General features: G+C 35.9%; 1 protein-coding gene across 4 annotated transcripts in view; it reads left to right on the forward strand.

Moving 5' to 3' along the window:
- The window catches only part of LOC124638035 (semaphorin-1A), a 317825-nt gene that overhangs the window by 242602 nt on the left and 54034 nt on the right, over positions 1–21189 (forward strand). The window lies entirely within an intron of this gene.

Raw genomic sequence — 21189 nt, forward strand, 5'->3', positions numbered from 1 at the left:
CCCAAATGCAGACGATGACACGCAAAAATGATGATCTTCCGCGAAGCTTGAAGGCGAAGACGAAGTTCTTTGTTCTCCAACCGATGAACCGTTGGCTTTTTGAATTTGGAAAATTCCGTTTTGGTTTCAACTTCACGGGAGAAGGACCAATGATCGCGACGATAGCTCAGTGATGTGTTGTATTAGATGATGATTCGGATGGTAAATTAAACTTGGTGGACTGTATAAAATGGTATAATAAAATAAGGGACTGTTACAATATGTTACAATATTAACGCGACGGAAAATACGAAGTGCGTAAGCGCAGCCGTGCTCGAAGCGGTGCAACAGCTGACTGATGTGAAGGGCGCGCGGGGCAGCCGGCGCTCGTCGCTCGTGCAGTCGCCGGTGGCTCCACCCGGCGCGATGGTATTGAGTATGTGACTCAACAACTAGGTACTAAAAAAAAACAATGTGCATATATCGGGTGTGTCGTTCATAATCACATTAAATGAAATGCGTTAATATACTGGTTAATATATGTCCATTAACACAAAGAAAAAAGAAAAATACGTAAAAATAAAAAAATGAATTTTTCAATCAAAGTAAATAGAATAAAAATGTGAGAAAATTAGAACACCATATAAAAGTCAGTCATTACAAACAACTGTAATTCTCCCTTGAAAACTGACAGCTGTCAACTGATCAAAACATTCGATACTCCTAACTTTATCTCTGCTTTACACATGATGTTGTAAATTATAAAAACGAAAAATGACTCCTGTGGCTAAACCACTGAATGGATTAGGTTATTTTTTTACAATTCGCCATAGAATATCATAAAGTATATGTGATAGAATTTAATGTGATTGTGAACGACACACCCGATATACATATATTGATCTATAGAAGAAATAACTCTTCTACCAAACTCACATCGCAAAGCCCAAACATGTGACTAACAATAAGAACTGGCCATACAGATACCGATCTCGGTACATACCGAAACGGCCCGAAGCCAAACTAAACGGCCCTAAAAAGTTATTTCATCGGCCATTGTACCACTATAACTAGACATAAAAGCTGAAACCACGAAAAAGCCGTGCCACCAAAATACTTTGGGAGTAGGGGAACATTTTCCACCCGGAAGTTCGCTGGGCGGACTCGAACAGCGGATTTATGGCGCCACATCCGCTTCCGCCCCCCGCGACATACACATTATATCGATTTTCGATTCATTCATATTTTTTGTTAGTGCGCCTATCCGATGTTTTTGGAGTGACCATTGTTGGGTAAGAGTAGGTAGGCTTTGGAGTTGTGCTTTATGGTATGACGAATAAAATGGGGTTTGAATGTAAAATTTGTGTGATTGAATTCAAGATTTATTTTCTTTTGTCGTGTAAATTGATTTTGCACTCTGATATTTTGTAAAAAACTTTTGAATGTTTTATAAAAATGCCAGGTAAAGTTAAAATTTAGAGATAAGTAAACTGCCCCGATTATATAAAAACAAATAACTAAATCGACATAAGTTTCCATAACTATCTCTTTCTAAGAACGTACGTGAAAAACGAATTATCACAATTCTTAACCATTAAACACACGCCTTTTTCCATCAAGTACACAAGCGTAAACAAAGAAGAAAGCACAACCAAATATCTTGCTATATTTTAGTAAAAGTACATTAGGTTAACCCTCAAACGCGAGCGGTCCCCTTATAGCCCACGAAAATCGATAGGCACATTTAATTTTGGTGCAGACATCCGTTGCGTATCTTGGAGATTAAAGTCGGGAAATAAGAGTTTCATGCAACAGGTTAAAATGTATGTTGATAACTGGTACAATGTTCTTATGTACATTTAGGAAGTTATAGGTATTGTCTTGATATTTTACTATAATATGTAGTCAATTTAGACGAATTGTATATTTTAAAATCTCTCTCTCATACAAGTAGTTAAAAAATCAAGTACATAAACTTGCCCCTGAATATAATATTATAATTACTCTATTTATGTACGTACACGTCTTTATATAGTAACAGAACAATCAATACAGTTCACTCAAGGCCAGCCTTTCTAATAACATTTTAATTACTGGTTTTAAAACTTCAATGATTGCATTTACTTAAAAAGCGACATATTCGGGAATTGAAGTCTATAATTTTAGACAGAAAACCTGTACATATGTGCATATAATAATAAATCAATAATAATTTTTTGCAGTTAACAGCTTCCAATTTTCAAGGGAAAATAGCATTTTTTGTCAACTGCACCAAGAAACTGTCAAAATAAAAAACACGTGCCCACTCTTTATACTCTTTAAAACAAAGACATATAAGTACCCAATTAACAATTGAATATCGCCGAACCCCATTACAGGACAGCCACATTAAGAACAATAAATACAGTTTTGTAATTCGAACGACCTAATAAAATAACTTCCCAAATATCGGAAGAGGGGTCCTATATACCCCCATTCCCCTAGGCAGTTTAGGAGTAAATTGTAGCAATATTTTCAGTAGTAATCGGCGGTTTGCACCTGAGGTGAACCAGTTTAGTCGATTCCATTTTAATATTATTCCGGGATCGAGTGAGATAATTTTAAAATATATTGCTGGGGTTATTGTGTATTGTGAAATGTCGGTTTTAGATATTTTGTGTGTTTGTTTGTTAATCGACTTTAAAAAAGGAGGAGGGTCTCCATTTGATGGCGTATGTATTTTTTCTGGCACAATTTTATTATTTCGACTTGTATTTTGACTGAAAGTGGCGCATGGCGGTTCAAATCTTACTGTCTTTATCCAAACCTCCATGAATCACGATATATTTTAACTAGTTTTGATTAACCAAAATAATCATTAAGTTAAGTCAAGTTAGATGTCCCTTTCACATAAAATGTGTGTTTCACGTAAAATAATCATTAAGTTAAGTCAAGTTAGATGTCCCTTTCACATAAAATGTGTGTTTCACACATTGTGAAACACACATTTTATGTGAAAGGGACACTAAATTCCAATAACAATCAGAATCTATTTGCATAGAATAAGGTACCAAAGTCTTAGCAAAAATCAGAGCCTAGTCAGAGGCAACTAAGTATATAAATATTAAGTAGTGTGTGGGTGTAAGTCTCAAAACGTTGGCCTCTTACAGCCGCGGCGTGGCAGCATTCCGGTCGATTTTTCTATTTATAGCCTACTTGGTTTCTTTTACGGTTTTTGTATTTATAGAAGAAACTTAATGTATTTAATTCTGAAGGTTAGATAATCAGTAGGTAGTGTTGGAAAATTGAGGGCGGTGACGTTTTGTATACTGTGATGAAAAAAGGTATTGGCATCAAAATACTAAAAAGGTAATAGAATGATACTGAAAATAGAAACATAGACGATTTTAGCTTAGTCATTTTGGTAAATGTTAGTACTACTGAATAAAGAATAGAATTTCTTACGGATTCCCAAAAATAACACTACAATAAGTATTTTCGTAGAAACCAACTCAAAGCAGTTTTATCTTTATGTAAAACCAGTGCCATACGTTTTTTCTGCAATATTTTCCTCTCAATAATATCATAGATACCTACCTAATGTAGGCGACTCCCAAAAAACCACAAACATATATACCACGTAGATTCGAAAATAAAATGCAGTCCAACCCTCAAATAGCGATGCAAGATCCAAACGTACTCACACAGTCACTTAAAAACCGTTCGCATTCATCTGCTTTCAGCTTCAGTATCGCGATGCGATCGGTCGCATTGACCCAAATGAGCAGGCATTTGGCGACTCGCCCATGCACATGGAGTAACGAAAGATGAGCAGAGATACCATATGGCATGTAGGTCAGGCGGCTTCTTCTAGGGAAAATTCGTACCGTGGGTTACACCAAAATGATCAGTTACGAGTGAACTAATGAGTTTGGGTTCTTTGAGACAACGATATTTGATAGTACAAAAAACGGTCCAAAGACGGCGTATAAGGGCGAAAACAGTAACGTTCCTCGTCACTCGCTCAGTCGCGCGCTACTTTCTTAGGCGATTTTCCGTTATGGCACCTCCGCTAGTCATTTTGTTCTCCATGTCCACGCCGTATGTCCCGCGCAGAGGGTTATGCGATACTTTCGAATGGAGTGCCATCCATTGATCGCTTTGATAGCAGTATCGATAGTAATTGGCGATGTGGTGCAGCAATGGTTTTAAAATGAGCACGTTTATTATTTGCTGCGGAATATTTTGTTTGCGTGATATTAAAGGTGAAAATCAATATGTTAAATGTATGATCTGGTTATATGTCTTTTGACTTAAATTAGTGTTACTGGCTATAGTATGTATCAGATAACCAGATGATGATGTGGTTAGTAAATTAAAGTAAATATATGTTATTTACTGGTACCCAATGGAGATCAATTATTTAATAATAACTCGGCAAATAAACTAAGTAATTATAAAATGTGCGCCAATAGTGAAGAATTTGCCTTTTATTTTTATAATATTTCCAAACCATTAGCAAAAACTGTTTAACTTCGCTAATAGGTACTAATTAGTCTCTTAACTTAAAAGCTTAGCTTTGCAGACAAATTAAAATCTATGCTAAAATAAATATTGAAAGTAATTTTTTGGTCTTATTATTATAATATGAATATCTTTATTGAAGTAGGTCGCTATTATTATTTTTATTTTTCAATCTTACTTATTTGATGCCTACATAAACAACCTCTTGTTTCTAATAACAAATTCTTAAATATTTACGAAAATTATGCGAAACATCGTAGCTGATTTCGTAGCGCTACGGCGTAGGCCGACGAGTCGTAGTCGATATTACGTAGCAAAACTAAAAAATGTTATATCTGTGCTGTGTTTGCCATCGGAACAAAAAGTTTAAAGAATTAAACGTTATTCAAAAAGACTTCGTGTCGTAGTCAATCATCATCATAGATTTTATGAACAAGAGTCCTGTAATGCCTGGACCACACCCGTGCTAATCATAAACTCGTCACCGAATTTGTCTTTGCTTGCGCTCAGGTAAATTGTACAGAAACATTAATGATGACAATGAATGTTGGTCGTAACTTGTGTTACTACATAACTATTTAAAATAAATGAAATCTAACAAGCATAACTCCGGAGTGCTTAAACGACTTCTAAGAACATAATAAACGAACATAAAACATATTTTTTTAAAGAGGACAGCAATAGAACATACGAGAACACCCTCCACACCTCCACGTATCATAAACACGTAACGCCAGCCAAAGGAATACATAATTAAATTCATTAAATCACTGGCAGGCACAGAATGCGTGATGAAAAACACTGGCCCATCGGAACGGCGATCACGTCACATAAATCGAACTATTTTTATTGGCAACTCGCTGGCGTCGGCAAAAACCCGCTATGCCGACTATTTGATTGCTGAAGTATGTCCATATTTTTTGCCAACGCCAGCATTTTATGTTTTGCAGCGCCATCTGTCGGCGGACGTATAAGTCGAGCACAGATGTCGCCCCGACGACCCCAAACTAATAAATGAGAAGGCCCTGCGGGAAATTAAAAATAGTTTGGCGCAAATCAACGTTTCAGGGTTGAATATTGAACTATAACTTTGTTGCCTCTCATTGTTTTTATGATCGGACTACCATCCGAAGGGTGTATAAGTTTTCAATTAAATTCCTCACTTTGCTATGCGAATACTCGTATTGTGGTTTATTAAATTTCTATCTAAATGTGATTTAGCTCGGAACGGGGAGTGATCTCCGAAATTGACATAAAATTACATGATTTGAATAGCAAATGAGATAATATCGATTGGTTGTTTCTTGTTTACATTCATAATAATGCGACGGTTCAGTTGATAGACCATGTTTATTTATTTAAACGAAGAGAATAACAATTGTGAAGATAAAATTTAAATCATTGAATTTTTATGTTACCAGGGAACCGAATATTATTTTGTTGGAAACGGTTTCAGTTAACGTGAATCGATAGCAACATTTCAACGTCTCGATACATATTTTATTACGACTGTACAAAAGTACAGTCGGCGACGTTGGCAACTTTGTTCCATTATTGGTACTTCCAATCAACTTTTGTCGCCTTTACCTGTACAAGTTGCAAACAACAGTTAGTCCACAGAAACTTACGTTGCCATACAGAACCGAATATTTTTGTTGCGATATTTTCCGAAAAATAGTACAAAGTGAATGGACGTGAACATAAATGAAAAGTTGCTCAACTTCAAAACACTTTTGAGCGCTTGTTCTGATTTACAATACTATATTTCCTGAAGTTTTCATAAAGGCAAAGTGGGTAGCGGGTATATTTTTATGGATATTTTTATATGTCGCGTGCCAGGCGCAAACAATGGTGGATTTATTGTGGGTTTTGGCAATCAGCGAACTTTATAGCAGCGCCATTTAAATGCTACCATTTCTTAAATTGTATCTAAGGTAAAGTTAAATAACTTGAAACTTTACGACTTCATGTTGCTGGTAGGTAGGTACGTTTGTTAGTGCATTTATTTGTCTTTCGACATATTATTTATATTTTTAAATATTAGATTACAAAAAAAAAATAAAAAAACTGTAGGTACGTTTATTATTATAATATTGTCACTTATTTTTTCAATTATTCTTATTGCGTATCTTGTCTTGTTTTTAGAAGCCCTACATTTAATCGGATAGAGTATTAAAAAGTAATAAATTCGAATACTGAAAAGGTAATAAGAGTATTTTCAAAATGTTTTAATAACATTTCATTGGAAAGCTATTTATTTCAAAGCAAAAAAGGCGCACGTACCAAAATCAATTTTAACATCTCCACAAACAGATCACACAATATGAAAGGACAGAAATACTTACAGAAACATTTCTGTGGCTACATTACCTTTTAAATAAACTGTCCAGGAAGGTTCCCAGGAAATACTCTTTTCGTTGACATTATCGAGTCCCCACTTCCCAGTTCCCAGTTATCGAGCTTCACAATCAAAATATGAATATTTATTCGATACCGAAATTAACTCGATCGCCATTCGTTTCGTTCACTCAATGCTTATTGCTACAGAGATAAATAGAATGGAAATTATTGGAAAAATATTCGCTTTTTAATTGCCATTTTTGTAATAACCTTTTTGGTTTCACTTTTCAATTGTTTTGTTTGCCTAAATTGCTGTTTGTCGATAATTTTTCTTGTGAATTGGTTTGGGAGTACCTAATGAGTTTATTGGAATATTATTTTAACTTTAACTTCTTTGACGAATCTTATTATACAAAACCAAGGGTTATAAGGTAATCTAGTAAGAAAGTGAGATTTTGAAATGTGTTGCCATTTCAAACCTATGTATTTTGTGAAAATATCAGCTCATGTCTGTCTTTATCTTACCAACGTATTTTTTCAGTATGATAACACATATGCATTCTTTACATAAATAAAATCATGTAGCAAACGTTATCTTTAAAAATCCAATATTCTACCGCCAGAGTTACAGCAGCGTAACGCATTTCTTTAATATTTTCGTGCAGGAAACACGAATTTGATACTGAAGTTAAACATTATTTAGCTCTTTACGGCCGACATTTAGAAGTTGTGTAAACCTCTTGGTAATGCCTCTATGTGCTGTTCAGATTATCCTTTGTACACACCCACTTTATGTGTATTCTGAGCTATTGATAAATAAGAAATATCTGTATAGTAGACTTTATTGACAGACTAAAAATATTTTTTTGGTGTGTAAATATTTTTGATACGACTGTTATGTAACTGAGTCACATTCCTGACTGATAAAAATCTCAGGAATGTTTTCAAACTATTATTCAAATAGCTGAAAGCGACAAAAGACAATTTTTTTTATAATAATCAAAGGTATAGGCTGATACATTAGTACTGTATTACTGCTAAGTGTAATCAAGCTCCACTCAGTAGTTTTATCTTGGAAGAATTACAAACAGACATCGTCACAAACTTTCACATAAGCTTCACATATTTACCTTCCCAAACATAAGCAAAACACCTAAGCACATTATGTAACACCCTTAAACACCGTGCAATGTACACTCGAGCGCCCGTGCTTAAGAGTGGCGTATAATATTTATTTACACAAATAAATCGCGTCGTCAACCGTCTCCCTGGATCGTGTGCAGGAAATTAAAATCAGCGGCAGGTGGGAATAATGAGATTCCCATTACTCACACCCCGCTCCCTGTACAAGTTTTCTTGCTAAATTAACGCGATAATCTAGGGTATCTTGGGGAAATCTGAGTTGGAGTTGAGTGCAAGATGTTGGTGATAAAATGTTTGGGCACTTTTCAACTGTTTTTTTTGGCTGATCTTCTGTTGTTTAGATGTCAAATCGTAGTTCCACCATTCTTAATTTGAATCCAACTTCTGACTGTTTTACTAGTATTTCATTGTAATATAGCATTTTTGGTATAAATATGTAATAATTTGGCTAAACAAAGCACAAACCTCAAAGATCCTCTCGATAGTATAGTCTACATAACTACGGACTTGTCAAGTATTGAACTTTGGTACTTGAATCGAATGCTCATCTCATATGTTACCGTAAAACCATTATTGTCATACAAACTTTCTACTTGATCAATTCTATTTACGTACAAGAGCCATGAAAAATTATAGTGACAAACAAGTCATGAACATTCTTCGATTTTATCTTCCAAAATATGTCAGAAGTAATATAAAAGTAACATTATCATATCCATTTCAAAGAGTAACCACACACTGCAAACTTTTAGTCGGAGGTAGTATGTTTGGGCTCACAACTCAGGAGGATGAATTGTAGTATGTACTACAATTCATCCTCCTGAAATATCAGGTATTTAGCTGGTATCAGACCGACTGAAAACTTTGATTAGAGTCAAGATTATCTTTAAAAAAATCGCCAATCACCGGGTCGGTTGTCGACTGTTTAGTCTTCAGTGTGCGGATACTCTAAAGGTCGTGCTCTGTATTATTACAAATAAACATTATAGTACGAAAATAGACCAGAATTTTTGCTTAGAAAAGTGTCAAGTTATCCTTATGTTCATTTTCGTCTTTGTTATACGGAGACAAACATAATGATTGATATAATATTTTCTGTGTAAAGCTGAGATTGCGATTTTAGATAATATAAAAAATGTATTATGTGTCTTTAGATTGTGACCTACTTCGTGAACTAAGCTTACTGTCAAAATTACGTGAAACTTCTCAAAGTAAGAAGAAGAGACACTTTAACAGTCCATCACCTTTACAGATTCTATGTGAACGTTTGAGCTTTTTGATATGCAGTATTCCAATCTTCTTCTGTTTAAATTCAAAGCTAAAGAAACAAAACAAACTATATAACACATGTAAATCCGTATAAAGCTACCAATCGGATAGCAAGACATTTTATCTAGACACACGGCAGTGTGTCCGCCAAGTTCGAGCAAAAAAGGCGACACACCGGCCGTGGGTTATATTACACGAACCATTTCGGGCCAAATTCGACCCCCCTGTAACTCAAAATCTATTTTATTTACGCATATCAAATTTCTAGTATCTGTTGAGACCCCCTCACTTATCTAAAATACAAAATTTCATTAATATACCTATTGTAGGTCTTGAGATATTGACGTCAGAAAATCGCTATTTTTACTATACACTGATTCACTTATTCACTGACTCACTCATCAAAAACCTAGACCACTTCCAATGGTCGTATTGACTTGAAATTTGGCATGGAGGTAGGTCTTTATGTCAAGGTAAAGGGAAAAATCTGAAAATGGCCAAGTGTGAGTCGGTTTCAAAATAATGAAGGTGTTTTATACCCGGTGTAAATTTATACCCTTAAGGAACTAAAACGAACTAAATTTATCTACATATATTTATATAATATATCTTCGAATGGTACAAAGGTTTGTATTTAGTCAAAGTAAAGTAAAAATCTGAAAACGGCCAAGTGTGAATCACTTTCGAAAATAACGAATGTGTAACTTTGATCCACGAACATAATATATGATAACATGTCATGTCAGTCAGTTGGTAAATCTAGTCCATTTAGTTAATTTCTTTGTAAGAAACATAGTGCATATTAAAAAATCTAAAAAATAGTATAAATGAGACATTTTTTTAACTAACTTCATCATAAGAAAAAATAAAATAAACAACCTTACAAAAATAAATGAAATCCCACCCAAAACAAAAATGTGAAAGACTGCCAAGTTCGATAATATGGGAATGCTTCGCCTATAAAAGAAGTGAGATCTGAATAAGTACCAAGTTCCATACACATACCTCAGTTAAAAATAGTTACTTTTTAATGATGATTACTTGGCAAGTTTTAATAGAAAATTAAATACGTTTAGTAGGTTTATAACAAGGTGTATGAAAACTTGCCAAGTAACATCATTAAAAAGTAACTATTTTTAACTGAGGTATGTGTATGGAACTTGGTACTTATTCAGATCTCACTTCTTTTATAGGCGAAGCATTCCCATATTATCGAACTTGGCAGTCTTTCACATTTTTGTTTTGGGTGGGATTAAAATATACACGTTAATGCGACAATTTGAAACGCTTAAAGGGTTCTTACCTGCGTAATTTCTCAGAATAAATGTCAAGTGAGTCGTTGCGCTCAACTCGCTCTGCTCGCTCCGGTCGCTCCATGGAGAACAAAATGACGAGCGGAGATGCCATAACGGGAAATCTCCTAAGAAAGTAGCGCGCCAAAATGCGGGTGTGTGGTAGACGTGAAACGTTTCTGTTTTTGCTCTTATACGCCTTCTTTGGACCCGTACATTTGTTGTAATACCAAAAATCCTTGACAGATGTCTCAAAGAACCCGAACGCCTCGTTAGTTCACTCGAAACTGATCTTTTTTTCACTCATATCGTACGTATTTGACCTAGAAGAAGGCGCCTGACCTACCTGTATTATAGCATCTCTGATCTTTTTTCCTTACTCCGTGGATCGCTCCGGGCGCTCGCTGCGCTCGTGATAATTCTCGACTGAGATGCAGGAATCCTGCGTCGTGGTACGTGCATAATGTTGCACTAGCAATATGTTTAGCTTACGTCACATGACGGCTATTAGGTGACGGCTTAACAATATTAAAGTATGTCTTAGCCGGTAGAATTAAATCTGTTGAAAGACCATGATTAATTCGTTTTAATTTTGATGAATTTATACGTGTTCACTATAATCATTTTACATTTCAAGTCTATTAGTTAAAAGCATTCGTTAATTGATACCAAGAATTGACTGCAAATACTGTAGCGTATTGGGTGGGTTTCTGGAATTTTCAGTTTGGATTTAATAGATTTCTCAGTAACGCCCTATAACGCATCAAATTTCACTAGCACATGTACGCACACATAAGTACTCCTAACATTTTGCTGATTAAGCAACTACCTAGCAAAATGTGAAGAGTATCTACTTGTTACAAGCTATCTATCATGCGCATTATCGTATTTAATACCTAAACCTTTTATATATCGCTAATTATAAAACAATAGAAAATCAGTTATGTCTCGCATATATCGGCGCTCTAACACACAACAGGTTAATCATGTTTACATATCCAATATAAAAGTGAAAAATTATACAAAATCTGCAACAAAAATTCACTTACGTGTCGTGACGTAGCATAAGGGTGTCTCCACATAACAGCATTAGCCGCTCGGCGCACTAATATCAGGGAACGTCTTCGCGTCACCTTAGCGTTTTCTAACAGCGTTACCTTTAATCTATGACGTTAAACCGTGTGATTTGGTTACGCCTCGTAACTGGTTTGCATAGATTGCTACTGGGTTTGAGCACGTGAGTGCAGATTTTAGGAGTGTAGAGGATTATTCGGTTATGACGTGAATTTTCGAAATCGTTTCTTTCGGAATAAAAAGTGCTGCTACAAACTGTTACATTCGAAATGTCGTAGATTACTTATCATGAAGCTTCGTCGTGGCCGTCATCACAGTCGAAAAACTTCGACCACTGGAAAAAGACCCTAAGCTGGGGGGATTCACCCATACTTCGGGTGCTGCCGTTCTGGGCGTGCGTGTTGTTGAGCGCATGGGATTGTTGGCTTTAGAGATGCTTCTGCAGGATCTTTATAGCCTTAAATGATAATAATAATCGATATTTGACAGATAGTCGATAGACGAAAAGAAACACTGAAACAAACTCACTCACTGTTTAAATGAATGTCATTTGGTAGCATCCAAGACAAAGTTTCGCGGCTGACACATTACAACTTACTCGGTTTTCAACCCGCATACTGTTGCTTGAGCTGCAGACTCCTTATTTCCACCACCATCAGACTTCGTCCAACATTTTTTTAATGATAGTAACTATAGGTTTTTTCTGACATATAAAAATAAAATCATACAGCTCTATTTTTAACACGCTTATATTAGCTTTACTTTTAACTATGTATGTAAGAAAATTTGACTCACTTCCCGGTCTTCGATTAGGATGCACACGCGCTGAGTTCTGATGACAATACATGACTAGCTAAGAAACGTCATTACAAATCCAAATAATCAAAACGTGTTTTTTAGTTTTTTAAACTATATTTTTTTCTCGAACATTCCAAATAAATATAAAGTCATTCGATAAAATCGTAATATATCAAGCTATTAAATATCCATAGATCACGCTAGGCATTTGCCAGCTGATCTGCCTTCAATTCGAGTGGACTTTCAGTGTTGACTGACAGTCGGGACTGACCTGACGTACGATTTGGACAGCGCTTTCAATCCCCAGGCTTTGATGATTTTAGCCATCGCTGTACCAGTCAATCATGCTAATTTTATATGGCGAAGGCGTGCTTTTGGTTTATAACTTGTTTTTGCTTTTATAGTTAATGTAGAAGCAAATCAATAAGACGACACATGCTATATTAGCAATGTTTATTCATAACTAAATATTATGAGTGCTGACTGTACCTACTCATAGACAGCTCAGTGTCAATCCGATTCTTAAAAAGAACCTCTTTAGAGCATAATCTCTGAAGACACTCTTCATATACTCCACTTATATGGAATCCCGCGTAATTTTCCACATAAAGTGGCAGCAGAAATCTTGTACCGCAACAGCGAACTGCAAAGCCTGACACGCTTAACCAGCGCTCCTTGAACTAAGCTATCTAACATGCAACATTACCATAAGCGGTGTGCTATCGTAAAAATATGCAAACGCCAGAATTACACATTAAATATTCGTCTCCAACTGTACTTGGAAGATAGTGGCCCAAGCTGCGTTTACACTAGTGTAAAATATTACGGGCTCAAGTCTTGTCTCATGGATTATGCAATACTGCACGTTAATAAACCAAGATAACAGGTGAATGCGACACGGTCCTAAGTGCGCTTTTGTTGTACTCACATGAGGGGTTATGGTACTTTGTCGAATTTAAATTTTAGTGCGCATGTGGGTTTTAGTGCACGTATGCTGATGGTGCTGAGCCTAAGCGATTTACATACGTATACATTAGGAGCTCTGCTTTGAGGGACTTGAATAAAATATTTGATAAAAGGCAGATTACTTACAGAATAGTTTTGTGTTTAAATCACACCTTTGAATTATAAGATAGGTCTCATGTCGTCGGAATATAAAAGCAAGATGTAAAGGGCTTGCATTTTGAAATGTCTTACTGATGGTGACAATAATTTTTATTAAGAAGAAAAATAATTAAATAGGCTTTTAGAAATCGTCGATACAGTTGATATTTATTGTAGCATGCTTCACAAACATAAACAATAATCTGATACAATAAAGTATATGGTTTGAAATCTATAACAAACCAGTATTGCAATACGCTTAAGACTAAACCCACTCAAGTACGAAGACTGCAGGTAAGTACTTTCCAACGAGCTCGCGACAAACACTACAGAAGCACAACTAATTAATTTTGTTGTAACACTATGTACCTACTTAAATACAACATCTATAGGTAAATAGGTTTGTACCTCGGAGTAAGGAAAGATGAACGGAGATACCTTAATTCAGGTAGATCAGGCGCCTTCTTCTATGTCTAATACGTACGGTGTGCATGACTGAAACGATCAGTTACAAGTGAATTGACGAGGCGATCGGGTTCTTTGGGTCATCTGTCAATGATTTTTGGTATTACAAAAAATGATCTGGTCCAAAGAAGGCGCATAAGAGCTAAGACAGTAACGTTCCACTGTTCCACACGCATTTTGGCGCGCTACTATCTTAGGAAATTTTCCGTTATGGCACCGCCGTTAGTCATTTTGTTCTCCATGGTATGTAGGTAATCGCAGAGCACCAATCAGAGGTCACAAAACAAAGCTAGGAGCCGATACAGACGAAATGAGTCCACGGACGAATTAAAGGTAATAAGTATTACGTACACTTTGAAGAGAAATTCGATACACAAAGAGTGTAGTTGAAATCGTTAGTAATCGGAATCGGCAGTGATTAGGTATCGATTGTGGTCGAGATGTGACATATGAATAGTTAAAAGTGTGTTCTAAATAATTGTGTCTTTCTAAAAATGAGTAATGGTTACATAGCTTCATACTTCCTTCTTCCATTTATTTTTATAACTAAACTATCTCTTCCACCTTAAAACATCTCTGCATATAAACACAAGTAAATACCCAGTTGCTCAAAATCTCTAGCAAGCAAAGGTAACGAAACGTCCACTTAAACTATTCCCATAATAGGTCCGCGGGCAGTCAGTGGCCGGAACAAAATAAGTAAGTACACAAGATTAATTGTCCCTAGTGGGCGGCTCCGGGAGCGCATCCTAGCCGCCATTTTGTGCAGATAACACCGGTGTACACTGTCGAAATGTAGTGCCTGTCGATGCGGCTAACGTCTTTGTGTTACTGCCCTTATTTAGGGTCGAGATTTTATGGCCTTCTTTGGTTTGGTGGTTTATGGGCTCGCCACTTAGGTGTGGATGTACGAAGTGCAGTGGTTATAAAATTATGGAGGAGTAAAGTCATCATAATTGTCCAGAATAGAGCGAAGTGGAAGAAGAAGATACAGAAAGCGGACTCACACACAACGGACTCCCGTCACAAGACGGGATAAACGCTAAGAAGAAGAAGAAGTAAAGTCATCATAATTATTAAAATATTTTGAAGGTTTAAACTACACATAATATAAGCAAGCTTCTGTTCAAAGACAGTCTACCACAATATCTCCAATCTCTATCAATCCAAAGCCAAATAAAGTGCATCGTCATTCTTTGCATCCTCACAGTCGCTCAAACCAGTGAAGTTTATCGGCACAACTTAGTCCACATATCACACCCAGGCTTACGGGGATCAGCGCTAATCAAAATCCCCGCTTCCGAGGGTTTATTCGTCGCCTCAGTATAAGCAGTGTAAAAAGATCGCTAAAACAAGATAAAGCTGGGTGACAACTTGTGTAACTCGACAACCCTGCTTGTGAAGGCCCTGCGAATGACAGCCCTCCCCTCCCACCCCGCCACACACCCCCCAGCGACGCAAACCACTTTGCACCGTCCGATACTATCTTTTACAATGCATTTTCCTTAGAATATAAATTTATTCGCATCCCATTGAGATATCGAGAAGTCTCAGAGTTTAAAATCCGTCCGATTCCAAAGTTTATCCTTTGAAGTCTTTGCGTTTTGATGGAATTATTTTCATTGAGAAACTTATACAAGTTTGAGTAGCCTGTGAACTTGAAAATGTTCGGGTACCTTATACTTGTGTAGGATGGATCAAAAACGTATTTTGCACGTGTCTTGTTGAGCCGGTTTTAATCTCCAGTCTTGATGCTATTTAAATCGTTAATTCCCAACTTTCCACGAGTTTATTTTAATCTTCAGCCAGTTTTAATCCGGTGAAAGGATTAAAAAGAAAGGAATAAAAGTTTTTTGAGTTTTCCAGATAGAAATGTACACAGAGGCCAATAATAGCCTCGGATTTATTCAGAAATTGTTGTAGCATGTTGGTGTATCGCGTTACAGCACCATTTCATTTGAGGAATTTCACAAATTAGTGTAACGCGCTGCATCCCTCGCCACCCGGAGAGGTTCCACCAAATAAGAGTCATCTGTCAGCTGTAATTATACCTACAGTGTGCAATCCCCACACTAGCTGTGCTCGTCGCATATGCACACATTTGCTTACATAACAAAACGAATCCAATTAGGTAATCTTTGTTCACGAAAATTATTTTGGAGTTTTCGAACGATCTTAGCTAACCTTGTATCTCAAGTGTTTCTAAAAAGATGTTTAATTTTCATTTAAACCTGTTATTTAATGTACTCGTAAATCTTTACTTAAAATCTGTTCATTTGTGTACTCTTAAATACGTTTAACGAATGTTGTTCGCTGTAACAAACAAACATTCCCTCAACAGAATTACTGAAGCTTGAAGTTGAAATTGGCACATTGCTGAGAAGACTTTTATTTTGAACAGGCTTCAAACAAAAACTTTTGAAGTCGACTGTAGTTTTAACGGAATACAGTTTTGGTTACAAAGGAAAAACTTTTAGGGCATACTTTTCTGATTGATACTTTAATTCAGACATTACTCATGTACATTTTTTTTAGTACATTTTCATCGTAAACTAAACAGGAGACAAACCAACAGAAAATAAAATGATAACATAAAGAGAAAATTAAAACATACAATGTAATCATTTGTTTTGCCCACAATAAGTTATATTCCATTGAGTAAGAAGGGGACGAATGGAACACACGAGCTCTCGTGCCCGTGTAATTATTCATGAAGTTCCCGACAGCGTATGCTTTTTTATATACTTTTCAGCACTCGTCCTGAATGGGTTAATCAAGTCATGCTCACATGCTCTTTTGAGGATGTGCGCATTTCTGGAACCCGTTTGTCTGTTTGCCATAATTATTTTGAGGATTTTCCTGCTGAGTAAACTTTTGATGAAGATTGCATTTTGTACCTCTTTTGAACTACTACTAACTATGATAGCTGATAGTTACTAATGAAAGAATTGTTAGTGTGAAATGTTGGTTCACATTCATTGTATTGAAATAAATACACGGCCTAGGCATTTTTAATAATATTGACAAAATAAAACTAAGTTATATAGTTCTCACTAACAAACTTCAGACGTACATATATTCTATTTCATAATATCATTGTTACGACCAAGAACAATGATAATCGCGCCCAACATTCTAAATCTTATAATCCCATGGCTACACAAAAGAAATTCCTCCTTTGAAGGCGCCACCATAATCCCTTAAGTATCAAAATATAAAAAAATATAAATCATGGTCCAGTTTCCTGTCTGTCTCTCCCATTTAATCTCCGTCAGAATGTACAGGAATATCGTAAATCACCCAGCTATTGAAGACTCTTATAAAATATTGAAAATGTTCAGTTTTGAGTCATTCATCTTTGGTATTATGTACATCGCTTAATGGACTTGAGAACCAAATATTTTGAAAGTTTAAATTGATGTATGGGGCGTAGTAGTGAATGATGTAGCGTTGTTTAAGTAATGGGTATTTTGCGTATTTCAATGTACGAGCATGCATTTAAAATGGGAATGAAAGACGAAGTAATTTTTAACAGAGTGTAACAGGAATTCATTTTCAACATTACTCTCATCTCGAATGAGAGACACATTTATTAAAAAGAGCAGTATTTTATTTGCAATTACTACAAAATCCTAAAAATGCATTACTCATTCCCACACGCTGCACAAACTATTCCAAAACTAATCAGTCCCCAATATAAACCTATTGACTACATTCCTAATGAGAATCGCCCGCAAAACCTATCTATCTGTCCCTAACGTCGAAACTTAGGATCTCCCACCTCCTAGGTGGAAGATTAATCGCCTCTTGCTTCTCAGAATGCTACGGAAACGCATCCATATCTGTCCAAGGAAGACCATTCACCATTCCACGTTTCCTTGGTCCAGTAAATATGTATTCAGTTTGTGTGCCAACCCACCACTTAGGTGTAGTGTTACTAACGCATTTGTTAAATCGATGGTCGAAAATTCTTTTGACGTGTTTAAAGTTGGGGTGTACTGGTAGAATGTCGCAGCGTGTGTTTGGAAGACGGTTAAATTATTTGAGAAATTCTATGAAGACGTAATTTGAAGGAAAGTTTTTTTCATTATTGTACTTCAATACTAAGTACTGTTTGATAAATCAAGACCAATACAAAGTTACCAGATTCGACGTTTGAACCCGTTAACGACAATTTACATTCATATTCCCCAACCTCATCAAATAAAGGTGTTTAAAATTCGAACAACAAATATATGCACATCTCGAACTCTGCACACAATGAAATGAAACTTCTCAGACACAAAAATACTTCGCGAAGTTTGAAGACAGTCGACTCGAGATCCACTCGAATAGCGATTAACGAAGCCCATTAGATCATCTCAGGGTGATTATTATTTAAATGCGGTTCACGTTGCCAACTTCTCAAATCACCTGCAACCCACTTACAATTGTAAGCACTTCAAGATCCCCCCTTTTCGACACAAAGAATAAAACCTCGTTTCTAGAAGAGATCGCAACGTTTTTGTTGTAATAAAGAGGAAATTGCATTATTAAAAAAGTTATTGAGAGAATTTTAATTTCCGATTAGTGATCAAAGTTTGCATGGTAAATATTGTGGACTCTTTTCGCTTTTTGTATCTTTGTTGTTGGTTGTGCGTTAAATTGTTTTATTTTGCATTTCAATGAGATAATTTTAGACACTTATTATATAGACTACTGAAACTGGTAGCTCTTATGATATTTTTCTGTGAAAATGGCAAAGTTTCAAAAATAACTTCACATTCTTGTCCTTGATAACATATTTTAGGTTGCGTCTTCCAGCTTCTCAATACTTGGGGAAACGGGGCCAGAACGGTACGGTGGTAGTGCACAGGAAATTAAATCAGTGCCACCTTACTTATATAATCGGGTGCCACTCGCAATTTTACCGCTTTAAGAAAATGCGGGTCAAGTATGACCTGAATTTTTGTACGGTACACAGCATCAAAAAAATCCTGTTTTCGATAGACGTTTAACATCAATAATTCTTTATAATAAGAATTAATCTAACAACACTACATCGTAATAGGTTAGGTTCTTGAAGAAGTTAAAAATAAAAATTAATAACGTACACCCTAATAAAGACGTAGTACCGCACTGGTATACTCGCCATTTCCATTCCCCACAAAATTATGATTAACCTCACCTTTTCAACGTACTGAAGACACTAAAATGGAAGCCTTCTAAGGATACTCATTAAATCCCTACAAGTAAGACTTATTTACGCACAAATGATTTATTTCCAATCCCTAATTTCATCAAAATTCCTTTACAAGACGCTCCTCTGAACTGGAAGACCTTCGAATGTATATTTTAAGATTAATTTATCCTCAACGATCGCTCCTTTTATGTGCTCATAGGGATGGGTGGTCCGTTTTTTCCTTACCTCCTCTTATTTGATGGCGAACTTGTAACAAAAGGTTGCTTGGTTGCTTGGCTTGGTTGGTATTTTGTTGTATCATCACAAATAGAAAGTCATAGAATTTAGTTACATTTTGACATTGTATCCAAGAGGTAGTTCTACAACAGGGGTATTTAAAATGGTAGGCGTTATTACTTCGGTCTTGTTTTTCAGACATGCATTTGTAGCTCACATGCATAATACACATTAATTCATAAAAGCCCGATAAACTCAGATCTCCATTCTATAATTTCTAAAGATCATGACCGATCCAAACTGGCCATCCAAACAGAAACTTGTGAAAACTCAATTACACCTTAATGACTTGTACTTAAATAAATAAATAGAGGCCCAAACCTCTCAATTTTAATTAAACTGGAAAAGCAACATTCCCCTACAGAAATAGACTCAAATAGAGCATAAACTTGAAACTAAGCTTTAGTTAACTTGAATAATTGCCGCTGTTGTCCAAACTTGAGCCAGCCTAAGCCGGCTAGTGTGTCTGCAGGTTTACTCAGGTATTACCGGTGACATACAGGCAGACGGAACTATTAGATTTGGACAAATTATTACGCTTGACCCCATGTGTTATTGGTGGACATTGTGAAGGAGGCAGATCCCTAAAGTTATGTGTCTTTCATGAACAATATAGGAGACAAGTTTGCTTAAATTTAAAAAAAAAACATAACATTTGTACAAACGTTGTTCTGTAGTTATGCATCAAGATAAGATTTTTGTTTGCTGCCAGGCTGAAATAATACTCAATAAATCATTATTCACTCTTTAAGTTACAGTATGAAAAATTGCAGAACTGTAACTAAACGTAACGAACTATGCCACAACTCCAATCTATACAACTATATAAACTAGTTCCATTTGACTATACGTACATACTATTATTACTATTGTCATTGACACATTCGGTACAGTACGAACACACAATCAAATAAACGTCTACCATGCAATTTACCTAATCACTCGCTGACTCAGTAACACATATGTATATTGTATATGTATACACGTTTGTGTATGTATACATTGTATACATTATAATAGATGTGTCACTTGGACATGTTAGTTGTGACACGTGTACTGTATGTATTATTCTATTTCATGACAAGTTTGTTTATTTCAGTATAAATATTAGATTAACTTAATTTGAACACGTTTTTAGAAATACATATACACACTTAAATCATCATCCTCCGAGCCTTTTCGCAACTATGTTGGGGTCGACTTCCAGTCTAGCCGAATTCAGCAGAGTACCAGTGCTTTACAAGAAGCGACTGCCTATCTGACCTCGTTAACCCAGTTACCCGGGCAACCGGATACCCCTTGGTTAGACTGTGTCAGACACACTTAAATGACAGCCCAAAAATTGCACGTACAGAAAAAACAGTACCAAAAATATTTTCAGAAAAATACGTTCTAAGAAATCTCTGTACCAAAATATTTTCGCAGTCTTTACAGGTAAAATAAAGCCTTTCTGTTTAAATTTAGCAAGCAGAGTCGTGAAATAAATCGTTAACCCATATACTATGTACATACGTTACTTCATACTCACCCTCAGACGTTAATAATTCAAACTAAGTGTTGCCAGAAATAACACTTTGATGTGCTCGTGACAATAAAATGAGTGCAAAAAATTGTCTCACTGGGTGGTCGTACTCAAGATAGAATATCCTATATCTTCCTGAGGATGAGGATGAATGAGGTTGTTAATAAGTGTGAGAAAGTGACAAAATAAAAGAGTAAACGGAAAAGACACACACACACACACACACACACACACACACACAT

The sequence above is a fragment of the Helicoverpa zea genome, chromosome 17, assembly GCF_022581195.2.
Source record: "Helicoverpa zea isolate HzStark_Cry1AcR chromosome 17, ilHelZeax1.1, whole genome shotgun sequence".
Classification (NCBI taxonomy): domain Eukaryota; kingdom Metazoa; phylum Arthropoda; class Insecta; order Lepidoptera; family Noctuidae; genus Helicoverpa; species Helicoverpa zea.